Source organism: Tamandua tetradactyla, chromosome 4 (assembly GCF_023851605.1).
Source record: "Tamandua tetradactyla isolate mTamTet1 chromosome 4, mTamTet1.pri, whole genome shotgun sequence".
NCBI classification, from domain to species: domain Eukaryota; kingdom Metazoa; phylum Chordata; class Mammalia; order Pilosa; family Myrmecophagidae; genus Tamandua; species Tamandua tetradactyla.
The window spans coordinates 97830070-97844902 of record NC_135330.1 but is presented as its reverse complement, the minus strand read 5'-3'; the positions used below and the strand labels follow the sequence as shown (position 1 = coordinate 97844902).

The 14833-nt window shown below is 39.9% G+C and overlaps 1 long non-coding RNA gene across 1 annotated transcript; it reads left to right on the top strand.

The window, feature by feature from the left end:
• Positions 1-10878: 10878 nt before the first annotated feature.
• Positions 10879-14251, top strand: LOC143681207 (uncharacterized). The gene is made up of 2 exons (XR_013174466.1): positions 10879-11622; positions 12329-14251. It is a non-coding gene; the product is annotated as an uncharacterized LOC143681207 (long non-coding RNA).
• The last annotated feature ends 582 nt before the right edge of the window (positions 14252-14833 follow it).

Sequence of the window (14833 nt, the reverse complement as noted above, 5' to 3'; positions counted from 1 at the left end):
AAGGCATGAGAAAAGTGATTATTTTACCCTGAAGACTGTGGTATTCTGGGGCTGGTTGTCAGTAATCCTTAATTTTTGACTTTTTTGTTATGTCTCAATGCACACAACAATATCATTCTCAATCTTATTGTGTTTCTTTTGTCTGGCTTTGGTATTAAAGTAATGCTTACCTCACAGAATGAATTAGGAAATGTTGTCTGTGATTCAGATTTTTGGAAGAATTTGAATAGGATTGATGGCTATGTAGTTTTTAGTGAAATTCACTGGTGAACTCATTTGGCCCTGTGATTTTCTTTGTTTGGAGGGTTTTTTTTAACTTTTTAAATGTTGTTTAAATAACTTTATTTAAGAAAACAAATACCATTTGAACCACCAAAAATGGGTGTATTATTTAATTTAGCCATAGGCATAATTAAGTAATTATTTAATTATATTAAACAATAATCATTGTGAAGCCTATGTTTGTACAAATTCACTTCATAGACCAATTTGAAATTAGAACAAGCAAGGTAAAATCTAAAGATACAGATATCAGAATTACTTAAATTCTAAGTATTAAACTATCTTAAATAACAGTTGATTAGCTATCAAAACTGTGTTCTAAAAATATTAAATATAAAGTTTTAGACATATCAGCTTTGCTATAGTAATGATGTATGTTACTAAATATTTTCAAGATTTTATTTCAGAAATTTGTTTTATCTAATATTATTAGAGCTGACTACAGCTTTTGTCAAATCTATATATTCTTCTCTCTCTCGCTTTTTGTCCTTTATGTTACCCTTGCTAATACTCTTCTAGTGTGTATCCTCCTTGAGACATCCCTCTCTGTCTGTTTTCAGATGGCACAGCTCCGTTTAATATTTCCCGTAGGGCTGGTCTCTTGTTGGTAAATTCCACAACCATTGTTTGCAAAGATTTAAACTTCTTCCTCAATTTTGCAGGAAAACTTTGCAGGATAAAGAATGCATGACTGGAAGTCTTTCTCATTCAAAATCTTAAACATATCTTACATGTCTGCTTGCCTCTATGGTGACTGTTGAGTAGTCTGAGCTCAGTCTTATATTTTCCTTTGTTTGTAATGAATCATTTTTCTCTTGCTGCTTTCATCACTTTTAGTTTCTCTTCAAGATTTGACATTCTCTTGTGTATATGTCCTGAAGTAAGCCTATTTGGATTTATTCTATTTGATATTCTTTGGTCATGTTTGGTTTGAATATTTATGTTATTTAAAGGGGTTGGGAAGTTTTCCTCTATTATATCTTCAACTCATCTTCCTATCCCTTTACTTTTCTCTTCTCATTCTGAGACATCAATAATTCTTATCTTGGTATACTTCATGTTTATCATTTTCCTGACATCAAATTACATTTTTTCCCATTTTTATTGACATTTGTTCTTTTGAGCATTCGAGTTCAACTCTTCTATCTTTAGTTTACATATTCTTTCTTCTGCCTCTTTAAGTCTACTGTTATGAGTCTCTAAAATACTTTTTTTCACACAGGCAGACACCAGGAATTGAGCCTGGGTCTCTGGTATTTAATATACTTTTAACATCAAATAGCTTAATGCAATCTAATCAACAACTAGTAGCCTTGAAATTTGGAAGATGAATAATCATTTTATTTGTTTGGATTGAACACTGAATCACAATAATGTGAGATCATTTAGGAACATCAAATATTCAGCATTTTAACATATGGAAGTAAGTATAGAGACATCTGAAATTTATTGCCTGAATTTCTTGCCATATCAATGGTGTATGAGCATGTGCCACATGCTTAGCATGTGACCTAAGAACATTAAATTGATACTTAATATAGCAAAATATTCTGTTTTCTCAGTTTTTAGCAAATTAAAAGTAGAACCTTATGAGATTAAGTTGTCAGGACTCTGAAGTTTTATGAAAGCTAGAAATGGCAGCTTGTAGCTAGAGAGTAAATCAGAAAGAGTACAGAACCAATAACAGTAAACATAGGAAGTGGAGAGATTTCATCAAAAAGTGCATTATAAGCACTAATGGGGCTATTAAGTAAAATTGATAATTTGGGTCCACTTTGCTGAAATATCTAAAATTTTGACAAGTCATTTGCTAAGTAGTTTTGATTTTTATTTACATGGAAAACAGATCTGTTTAAGAATTAAAGTTCTCCATTAAATATATGAGATTAAAATCTGAATACTATAGAGTGACTGTGGTGGTTTGAAGCTATGTACTACATAAAAATCTGTTCTTAAACCTAATACATTAATACCAACTTAATACAATAAGCTCACAGTGGCTGTGAGTTTATTACAAGTAGGACTTATTTTTTAAATATATTCTTTCTTTCTTTTATCTTTGGTAGAAAAATTATGGGTTTAGAAAACAAACATGCATAAAATACAAGATTCCAAAATGCCTCCATACCCCAAGCACCTTGCATTCATGTGGAACATGTGTTTCAATTGATAAAAACAAAGTTTTATAATTATACAAATAACTACAGTCCACGGTTTCAGTTAGGGTTCACTCTCTATGAATTGCAATCCCATGAATTTTTCCTTATTTATTAGTCTATTGTATATACAAACTAACATTTTCCCTTTTAATCACTTTCAGATATATGTGTCAGTGTTGTTGATTGTGTTTAAAATGTGCTACCATCACCACTTATCCAATACCACAACATTTCCATCATTCCAAACAGGAAACATGTACATTTTAAGCCTTAACTTCCAAATTCCTATCCCCTGGTAATCTATAATCTAGATTCTGACACTACGAGTTTGCTTATACTAATGTTTCAAATCATTGTGATCATACCCTATCCCTTTGTATCTGGATTATTTCCTTCAACGTTATGGCTTGAAGATCCATGCATGAAATCACATGTATCAGGACTTCAATCTTTTTACTGCTGAATAATATTCTATTTTATATATATACCAGATTTTATTTATTCATTCATTGATTGATGGACATATTTTACTTCCATCTTGTGGCAATTGTGAATAATGCTGCTATGGATATTTGTGTACAAATAACTGTTTTGGTCCTTGTTTTCAATTATTTTGGTATACACCAAGTAGTGGGACTGCTGGGCCACATTGTAGTTCCATCTTTAGTTTTCTGGAGAACTGTAACACTGCTTTCCAAAGTGACTGCACCATTTGACATTGCCACTAGCGATGAACAAATGTTTCTGTTTTTCTGCATCCTCACTAATACCTTTTATTTTCCATTTTTTTAATAACGGCCATTTTAATTGGTGTGAAATGGTTTCTTATTGTTTTGATTTACATTTCCATTTCTCTGATGGCTAATGATGTTGAGTATCTTTTCAGGTGCTTCTTGGCCACTTGCATTTCTTCTATGGAAAGATGTCTACTAAATCTTCTGACCATTTTTAAATTGGGATGTTCAACTTTTGTCAAGTTGAAGAAGTTTGTTATATGTAATGGATATTAAAAACTTTGTTGGATATGTAATTTTCAAATATTTTTTTATATTACATAGGTTGTCACTTCACTTTCATGATAAGGACCTTTGAAAACAATAGCTTTTAGTTTTCATAAAATTCCTTTCTCTTTTTTTTTCTTGTATTTCTTGCACACTGTGGGGAAAGTCTAATCAATCATTGCCTAACTAATGTACAGAAGATGCTTCCCTAGATTTTCTTCTAGGAGTTTGATAATTCTAGGTTTTATATTTATGTCTTTCATTCATTTTGAATTGAGTTTTGAATATGGAGTGAGGTAGGTGTGCCATTATGAAAAGGTTTATGTATCCCTAGAAAAGTCATGTCTTAATCCTATTCCCATTTTGAGAGGGCAACTTGTTCTACTAATCCCTATTTAGCACCATATGCTGGAAACTTTGACTGGATTATCTCCATGGAGATGTGATTTGCTCAAGAGTGGGTGTTAAATTGGATTAGGTGGAGATGCATCTATACCCATTCCAGGTGGGTCTTGAGTACTTTACTGGAATCCTATAAAAGAGGAAACATTTTGGAGAAAGTGGGAGATTGAGAGAGAGCAGAGAAGAAGAGAGCCATGAGAAATCCACAACAGAGAACACCACAGAACCCAGACACAGAGAATCCACCAGCCAGCAATCTTTGGAGATGAAGAAGGAAAACACCTCCTGGAGAGGTAGGTGGAGAGGAAGCTAGCAGATGATGCCATGTTTGTCACATGCCCTTCCAGCTGAGGGGGAAATCCTGACCATGTTTGCCATGTGCCTTTCCACTTGAGAGACAAACCCTAAACTTCATTGGCCTTCTTGAATCAAGGTATCTTTCCCTGGATGCCTTAGATTGAACATTTCTATAGACTTACTTTAGTTGTGATATTTCCACAGTCTAAAAACTGTTAACTTGCAACTTATTAAATTCCCCTTTCAAAACCCATTCTATTTCTGGCAGCTAGCAAGCTAGAACAGTAGGTGTCATCCTCTCTTTTTTGTTCTTTTTGTTTGTTTGTTTTTTGCAAATGAAGTTATCAATATTCCTACATTATAGACTAATCTTTCCTAATTGAGGGATCTTTATCACTTTGTCAAATAACAGTTGGCCATAAATGCAAGGACAGATTTCTGAGCTCTCAATTAAATTTCATTGGTTTATATGATTATCCTTGTGTAAGTACCATGCTGTTTTGATTACTTGGGTTTTTAATAAATTTTATTATTATTATTATTATATTTGTAACTTATCTTAATGAAATTTTATGGAGACATATATTCACATACCATATAAACATTCAAAGTAGATAATCATTCATTCACACTATCACCTTATGCACTGTTGGTGGGAATGTCTAATGGTACAGCTGCTATGGAAGACAGTCTAGCATTTCCTCAGATAAGTAAATATTGATACCACTACTGAACATATATTCAAAAGAGCTGAAAGCAGTGATATGAACAGACATTTGCACAAGAATATTCGTGGCAGCATTATTCACAATTGCCAAAAGATGGAAACAATCAAAGTACCCATCAATAGATGAGTGGGTTAACAAAATGTGGCATACACATATGATAAAATATTATACAACAGTAAGATGAAATGATGTCCTGAAGCACATGACATGTTGGATGAACCTTGAGGACATAAAGCTGAGTGAAATAAGCCAGACATAAAAGGGCAGATACTCTATGATTCCACTTTATGACTATGATAAAGGTAAAATCAGAGGCCTGTAATGCAGAATACAGGGGACTTAGAGATACACAGAAGCTAAAGATGGGTAAATGTTTAGCTAATGAGGTTGAACTTAAATGTAAGGGAATAGATAGAAGTGAAGGTGATTCATTAGTGGGTCTATAAGTAACATTGTCAAATTGAAGGTGACATGATTTAAAGGGGTTATATAGACCCATGTGTCTCACCAATTAATACTACAAATATAAATAAGTTCTTGCATGAACTACTGCAAAAGTATGAATCTTGCAGAAAGAATGTATAATTTGTTGGCATAGGGGGAAAACTGCTATTGCATGCTATGGATTACGTTTAATAGGAAAACATCAATAGTGCCACAGCAATATCAGAGGTAAAACTATTGGTGGATGGGCAAGAGTTAAGAGGAAGTTTGGATTTTCTATTTGGTTAGAGTGTGCTTATTGGTTATTTTTCTCTTGGAAACAATGAAATTGTCTAAAATTAAGTGTTGATACACTGTTGACTTTAAACATTGTATATGATGCCAAATTGATAGAAGTGGCTGAAGGATACACTGACTGAGAACTAGAGCAATGAATAATGGGCTATACATATGATTGAATATTTTGTGTCTACAAAAAGAATGAAGTTTTTAGGCATACATTGTTGTGAATGAAACTGTGGGACATTGGGTGAGGCAAAATAAGACAAAAACAAAACAGCAAACATTATATGGTCTTATTTATAAAATTCATGCAAGAAAATTGGAGTGTACAATTTCCATGTAGATTTCTAGATCAGATAATTCCTGAAATTCAGATGGGCCAGCTCCTCCAGAATATCTAGTTCCATCCCCTTATCCTATATTATCAACAACCCCTTCCAACATGAAAAACTTAGAATTGGCATAGCACAAATATTCATAAAGAATGTGAGAAAGATCAAAGGAGATGCTGGAGTTATACAGAGAAGGTAGGGTTTAAAAATGAGTATCACTGCTGAATCATTATATTGATATTTGTTTTAGTCTCCAATGTCTTGGAGCAGCTAGTAGTCAAAGCCTAACATTGTGGAATTATAATAACAAACTCTGAATTCTATTTTACAACTGGTTGTGGTGTGCTTTGAAATTTATGTCTTTCTTGTATGTAGATTATTTTTCACAAAAAGGAAAAATATTCAATTTTGATGATAAATGCACAGCTATACACTGCTGCTGTGAAACATTGATTGTACACTTTGTATGATTACATATTTGAGTATATCATATATATCAATAAAATTACATTAAAATAAAAAATCCACTTCATAAAAACCAACTCATTTTTGGTATATTGCATTATGGCAGCACCAGCAAACTAAAACACATGGTTATACTTAAAACCTCTGTAGTTATTCAATCATCTTCAAGAGCCAAGTCTATTGGATTATAAGTCAACAGTCTCAGGTATTTTCCTCTAGCTACTCCAATACACAAAAACTGTAAAAAAAATGGATATCTATATACTGCATAATAATAATTTCCCTAAACCTCTCAATTCTGTTTGCAATCTCTCAGCAACTTTCCATTTTTTTTCCTCTTTTGTCAAGGAAGCTTTCCAATTCCCACAATGCCAGGTCCAAGCTTATTACCTGGAGCCACATCCCACATTGCCATGGAGATTTGCACCACTGGAAGTCATGTCCCATCTGTGGGGAGAAGGCAGTGATCAAGAGAGGCCACATTGAGAAACAAAAGAGGTTCTCTGGGGTTGACCCTTAGTCATAATCATATGTAGGCATAGCTTGTCCTTTGCAAGAATTTTTCACAAGGGCAAACCCAAAGATCAAGGGGCTGGCTCATCAATTTGGCAGTGGTTGCTAGAATGGCTGCAAGAATATGAGGTCTTTCTAGGTGAGGGACTTTATTATTTGCACCTTTAACCCCAGTTCCTCAAAGGAAGTTTGCAAATACTTTTTTATCTTCTGCCCAGGTTACTTGGGGATGTATTGTAAAAGGGAATTTTATAAAGCTTAACAGTAGCTAATTTTTCCTGCTTAATTTAGCTATTTACATATATTTTAGCTTCTGAAATATCCAGCAAAAGCATTTGTGTCATTTTATATTCACGGCTATGCATTTGGTGTGAGTTAAGAATTATAAAGAAAAAAATTATAGGCCCCATCAGGCTGAAGATAAACAATCCTGGCACCAAGGTTACTTGTTGTAAAACTGTTAAGAAATGCTTATTGTAAAACTGTTCTTATCTGCTTTTTTGCAAAACAGCACCTGTGACCCATGCTCAACCCCCACCCCCCTCATCTTACCCTTTAAAAAGCTTTTGCAGACTTAGGTTCGGGGCTCTCTGTTCCTGCGTGTTCAGCGAGCCCCACACATGTGTGGAAAATAAACCCCTTGCATGTTGCATGAGAGAACGTCTCTTGGAGTCCTCCTTTGCGTGGCAAAATTCTCAAATTCTTACATTTGGAGGTCCCACCGAGATCGGCTCTTCGTAAGGGGAGGCTCCAACAGCTCTTTCTCTCGGGGTAAGTGAGGCCTTTTTGTCTGAAGTGCGATCGCTTAGTCTGTCAGACTGGCAGTGACTGTCGGAGAGTCGCGTGAGCACTCCCCGACTGCAACCGGCAGACGTGTCCAGGGGTTGCAGGTCACTCTCCCGAGGGATGCCTCGGGATTGGGGGACCTCCGGGGACGCCTGGAGGCTTCCTACAGGGCCGACTCTGATTCTGTTTCCCTTCTGATGGGGGAAACTCGATCAAAGTCATCAGGCCAGTCTGAGCTGTGTCTCTGAAACTGTGTAAACATGGTGTGCTGGCTCTGTGTGTGTCTGTCTGTATTTGTGTGTTAGGAATTGTTTTTGCTTTACCAAAGATGGGTCAGGGAATGTCGACTCCACTTTCTCTGACCTTAAGACACTGGTCTGAGGTCAGGGAAAGAGGTCAGAATCTATCTCTTATTATAAAAAAAAAAAAAGGCAAATAGCAGACGTTCTGCTCGGCCGGGTGGCCCTCTTTTAACGTGGAATGGCCTTGTGAAGGAGCTTTTCATCTACCCTTGATTCGGGCTGTCAAGTCAGTCATCTTCCGCCCTAACCCGTATGGCCACCCGGACCAGCAGCCCTACATCATGGTTTGGCAGGACCTGTGTGAAAACCCACCTCCGTGGGTAAAGCCGTTTCTTACTCCTCTTAGTCAACATGACTCTCCCTCTGTACTTCCAATCAAGGAGCCGGGTCCTTCTCAAGCTCCGAAACTCTATCCTTCTTTGCCTCCTGCAGTCCTACCGGAATCCCAATCGGATCTACTCCTCTTCGATGCAGGTCCTTCTTCCCCTCCTCCCTACCCTTCAGCTCCGGTACAGGACCCCCCTTCTCTCAGCTCACCTTCTCCTTCCTCTAGTTCTCTCTCCCCACTCTCTTCCATTTCCTCTTCGCAGGTTCACCAAGAGACAATCCCAGATGAACCAGGACCGGCACATAGTACACGAAGCAGACGAGCACTAAGCCCATCTGATGTGGCGGTCACTCTCCCTCTCAGACCGTACGAGCCTCCAGTGGATGATGGACACGGGGGAAAAATGCCCGCTCTACAATACTGGCCCTTTTCCTCCTCTGACTTATATAACTGGAAAAATAATAACCCTCCTTTTTCCGAGGCTCCCACTAGGCTGACTGGATTGGTTGAGTCCCTTATGTTCTCTCACCAGCCCACTTAAGATGATTGTCAACAACTCCTGGGGACTCTCTTCACCATGGAGGAGCGCGATCGAATCCTACTGGAAGCCAGAAAGCAAGTTCCTGGACAAGACGGGAGACCCACCCAACTCCAGCATGTCATCGACGATCGGTTCCCGCTGCACCACCCTAATTGGGACCCAAACACCTCTGAAGGTAGGGAGCATCTGTCCATCTATCGCCAGACTCTAGTAGCAGGTCTCCAAGCAGCCGCACACCGGCCCACCAATTTGGCCAAGGTAAGAGAAGTTATTCAGGGAGAGGACGAATCGCCCTCAGTCTTTTTAGAAAAACTAATGGAAGCATACAGTAGGTATACTCCCTTTGACCCTCAATCAGAGGATCAAAGAGCCTCAGTGGCCATGGCCTTTATTGGCCAATCAGCTCCAGACATTAGACGCAAGCTGCAGCGCTTAGACGGGTTGCAGGACCTAGCCTTGCGAAATGTAATCAAAGAAGCTGAAAAAATGTTTTATAAAAGAGAGAAGAAAAAGAGTTGGTAAGAGAGAAAAGGAGAACGAAAAAATTAACAAAGATCCTGGCCACAGTAGTTAAAAGAAACACTGAAGGTAGAGGACAAGCTAAAGAAAATCCCTTGGGTCGGCGTTATCATACCCCTCTTAGTCCAGACCAATGCGCCTACTGCAAAGAAACTGGGCACTGGGCCAAAAACTGTCTGAAAAAAAAAAAACAGAGGGGTACTAGGCCCCCAAATTGGCAACAACCGGCCACGTTGGCTCTAGAAAGTGAAGACTAGGGGAGTCAGGGCTCGGCACCCCTCCCCAAGCTCAGGGTAAAATTTAATGTGGAAGGGGTACCAATTAATTTTGGAGTCGACACAGGAGCAGTAATATCGGCCCTCCAAGAACCTATAGGCCCGCTGTCTACAAAAAGGTCCTTAGTGCGGGGAGCAAATGGCAGTCGCTACTGCGCCTGGACTACCAAAAGAACCATGGACCTGGGGAAGGGGAAGGTTCAACACTCCTTCCTAGTTATCCCTGAGTGCCCTGCCCCGCTTATGAGAAGAAACTTGTTAGCTAAACTAAAGGCGAGAATCACCTTCAATCCTAAGGGGCCAAAGGTGGAATTTTTAAACCCACTAATAAGCCAAACTGTAATAACTGCCCTCACCTTGCCAGTTGAAAATATATATATATATATCAGCTGTACGTAAAACCAGAACAGCTCTACAGTTCTATTCCTCAGGCCTGGCTTAAAAAATTCCCTAATTCCTGGGCAGAAGTTGCCGGGTTAAGGTTGGTGGTAAATCAGCCCCCAGTAGTAGTGACCCTAAAGCCCACCGCCTCTCCAATTCGGGTAAAACAATACTACTTAAGCAAGAAAGCCCGGGAAGGAATCAAGCCCCATATAGAGAAATTCCTTGGCTTGGGAGTACTTAAGCCCTGTCAATCAGCCTGGAACACTCCCTTATTGCCAGTCAAAAAGCCAGAGACTAGAGACTATGGACCCGTGCAAGGCTTACGGGAAATAAATAGCAGAGTGCAGGATATACATCCTACGGTGCCAAATCCCTATAACCTGCTCAGCACTCTCCTTCCTGAAAAGACTTGGTATACTGTGCTTAATCTAAAAGATACTTTCTTCTGCCTGCCCTTGCATAAGGACAGCCAACCCTTGTTCGCTTTCAAGTGGATCGATCCAGAGACGGGATCCTCGAACAAACTGACTTAGACACGCTTGCCCCAGGGGTTCAAAAACTCCCCCACCATTTTTGATGAAGCTCTTCATAGAGACCTAAGCTCCTTCAGAAGTCAGCATCCCAGAGTCACCTTGCTACAATACGTGGACGACTTACTGTTGGCAGCAGACACTAAGGAGGACTGTGAGTATGGGACCCGAAAACTGTTAAGTGAGCTAGCCACACTGGAGAACCGAGCCTCGGCCAAAAAGGCCCAAATCTGTAAAAGGGAAGTAATCTTCCTGGGATATACTCTTAAAAATAAAAAGCGATGGCTCACTGAGGCTAGAAAAAAACTGTAACACAAATACCCCCGCCCACGACCCAAAAGCAGCTACGAGAATTCTTAGGGACAGCGGGATTCTGCCGGTTGTGGATCCCAGGGTTTGCAGCCCTTGCTGCCCCATTATACCCCTTGCTCAAAGGGAGCACTGATTTCCAGTGGGGAATAGAACAGCAGGAAGCCTTCGACAGCATTAATAAAGCGCTCCTGTCAGCTCCAGCTTTAACCCTCCCAGACGTGAATAAACCTTTCACGCTCTACATAGAAAAAAGGAGAGGCGTTGCTAGAGGGGTCCTAACACAGGCTTTAGGCCCCTGGAAAAGACCGGTGGCCTATCTGTCCAAGCGATTAAATTCAGTTGCCAGCGGATGGCCACGCTGTCTCAAGGCCATCGCGGCAGCTGCCCTCCTGGCAAAAAAAAAAAAAACGCAGACAAACTCACTCTAGGACAGAAGCTGACCATAATAGCCCCTCACGCCCTGGAGAGCATAATCCGCCATCCTCCAGATAGATGGATGTCAAATGCCAGAATTACCCACTATCAGAGCATCCTCCTAGACAAAGACAGGGTGACTTTTGGGGCCCCGTCAGCTTTAAACCCCGCTACCCTGCTCCCGGACGAGACCGCGGGACCTGTGCAGCACACTTGCCAAGAAATATTAGCTGAAAAGACCGGAATCCGCAGAGACTTAAAAGACCAATCATTGCCTAACTCGGAGGTAACCTGGTTTTCGGACGGAAGCAGCTTTCTCCAACACGGTAAAAGGCGATGGGAGCGGCGGTAGTCAGTGGGACAAAAGTTATTTGATCTTCTAGCCTCCTGGAGGGAACATCTGCCCAAAAGGCTGAACTAATTGCCCTCACAAAAGCTCTAAAATTAGCAAAAGAAAAGCGAGCGACTATCTATACAGATAGCCCTTCTGCCTTTGCTACTGCCCACGTACATGGGGCAATTTACCAACAAAGAGGGCTATTAACCTCAGCTGGTAAAAAAATCAAACACAAAAAAGCTCAGACCCAATAACCCTGGGTAATAAGCGAGCAGATGAAGAAGCAAAAGCGGCAGCATTAAGGGACCTTATAAACTTGGTCCTAGTAACCAAAGAAAACCAGCAACCCCCTGAAACACTATCTGAAGTTGCACCCCTAGGAAAATCGGAAGCCCTAGCTTACATACAGCAGGTCCACCAGCTCACTCACCTGGGGACAGGGAAACTACAGCAGCTCCTGCAAGACCAGAGGGAATTGTACCCTCTGACAGCCTCAAAAAGGAAAAAGCTGGCAGATCGCGTAGCTAGAAAATGTCAGGTGTGTCAAATTGTGAACGCCTACCCCACCAAAGCTCCTAATGGAAAAAGACTAAGGGGAACTCGACCTAGGCAGTTCTGGGAAGTCAACTTTACTGAAATTAAACCTGCAAAATATGGACTTAAATACTTACTAGTTTTTATAAACACCTTTTCAGGATGGGTTGAAGCCTACCCAACTAAGAAAAAAACAGCCCAGGTCATAGTCAAGAAGATTATGGAAGAAATTTTTCCCCGGTTCAGTCTACCAAAGGTAATAGGGTCAGATAACGGACCCGCATTTGTAGCCCAGGTAAGTCAGGGTGTGGCCAGGATATTGGGGATTGATTGGAAATTGCATTGCGCATACAGACCCCAAAGTTCAGGACAGGTAAAAAAAATGAACAGGACAATTAAAAAGACCCTAACCAAATTAGCTATAAAGACTGGCTTAAAAAATTGAACCATGCTCCTGCCTTATGCCCTGTTCAGAGCCAGAAATACCCCCTCTGCTCTCTTGTGTAATCTAACCCCTTATAAAATCTTATATGGAGTGCCAACTCCAGTCAAGGACATGTCCTCCATTCTAGAAATTAATAGTTCCCTTCACACCCCCTTGCTTGACAGGCTGCGAGCCTTAGAAAAAGCCCAGCGGTTCCTGTGGCGGCAGCTCTCCACCTCCTACCATCCAGAAGACAACAGAACTCCGCATCAATATCAGGTGGGAGACTTCATCTATGTCCGCCGCCACCAGGTCCAGACTCTTGAACCTCACTGGAAAGGACCGTATCAGGTACTCTTGACCACCCCCACCGCAGTCAAGGTCGATGGCATCGCATCCTGGATCCATGCATCTCATCTCAAACCTGCGCCTTCGCCCTCTTAGTCCCAATGAAAACTGGAAAGGACTGACAATCCTCTCAAGCTGCGGGTTCATAAAATTACTACTCCTTCTCCTCCCTCCCCCACGGGAACCCAATTCCAACCCGCATAAGCCTTGGAAATGAACAATATCCAGATGGGAAAATGGGAAGACTATAAAAACTTAGGAGGGAGCAGGGGAGCCTTCGTTCCTGGTACCCCCTTGTAATCTTACCACTCTGGGGGTAACTGTCGCTGCCGGTATAGGCACAGGGACTGCTGCCATTGTACATAGCAATCAACAAACCAGTCAATTACAAGCCACGATAAATCAAGACTTAAAAGAAATAGAAAAATCTGTCTCAGCCCTTCAGAACTCTCTAACCTCCCTTTCAGAAATAGTTCTGCAGAATAAGCGGGGACTTAGCTTACTTTTCCTTAAAGAGGGGGAGCTATGTGCAGCTTTAAAAGAACAGTGTTGTTTCTATGCGGATCACTCTAGTGTTGTTAAAAAGTCCATGACAAAACTCAGAGAGCACCTTCGTGAAAAAAAAAAAAAGAGGCGCAACAGGGATGGTTTAAATCTTGGTTTACTAAGTCCCCCTGGTTAACGACGCTATTATCTGCTCTCGTTGGGCCTTTAATTGTGTTACTTTTAATAATAACTATAGGACCATGTATTCTAAATAAAATTATACAGTTTTTACAGGGGCAGATTAGAAATGTCAAATTAATGCTCATCAAACAACAGTTCTCAGTGTTAAATAATCCAGAAAATCTCTAAAATTAGAGATATATACGAAAAGGAGTGGGGAATGTAAAAGGGAATTTTATAAAGCTTAACAGTAGCTAATTTTTCCTGCTTAATTTAGCTATTTACATATATTTTAGCTTCTGAAATATCCAGCAAAAGCATTTGTGTCATTTTATATTCACGGCTATGCATTTGGTGTGAGTTAAGAATTATAAAGAAAAAAATTATAGGCCCCATCAGGCTGAAGATAAACAATCCTGGCACCAAGGTTACTTGTTGTAAAACTGTTAAGAAATGCTTATTGTAAAACTGTTCTTATCTGCTTTTTTGCAAAACAGCACCTGTGACCCATGCTCAACCCCCACCCCCCTCATCTTACCCTTTAAAAAGCTTTTGCAGACTTAGGTTCGGGGCTCTCTGTTCCTGCGTGTTCAGCGAGCCCCACACATGTGTGGAAAATAAACCCCTTGCGTGTTGCATGAGAGAACGTCTCTTGGAGTCCTCCTTTGTGTGGCAAAATTCTCAAATTCTTACAGTATCATGGCATCAAACCATACCATACTAACCAAAAATATCTCACCTCCTATTAAAGGTACATGTAATTATGGTGTTTGAATAAGCTGACCATACAAGTTAAATTAGATAGTGTGCTACCAAAAATATGCATTTTCCTCCAAATAAACATCTTTTTCTTAGGTCTCACAACAGACATTGAAGTTTTAGGATACTGTCAGCATTATCCTCTACACTTTAGTGTAATTTACCTTATTCCTACCCTGATCAGCTTCATTCATATTTCTAATTGAAGTGTGATCACTTTTTCAGTCTTTTTAATCATTGCTGATTGGAGTAATGCTGACTTTTGCTCTGAGTCTCAGGTGTCATACAAATACCTTTGATTCCAGGGAACAACCAGATTGTATACAAAGAGTTCAGCATCTCAGAATTTAGAAATAACTTGTTACAACTCTGAAATAAATGTGATTGCTGTAAGACCTTTCAGTCTAAGAACGTTTGCAACAGTCTTTCACCTGATAGCCCATGCATGTGAATTCCATCCTTAGAGTTT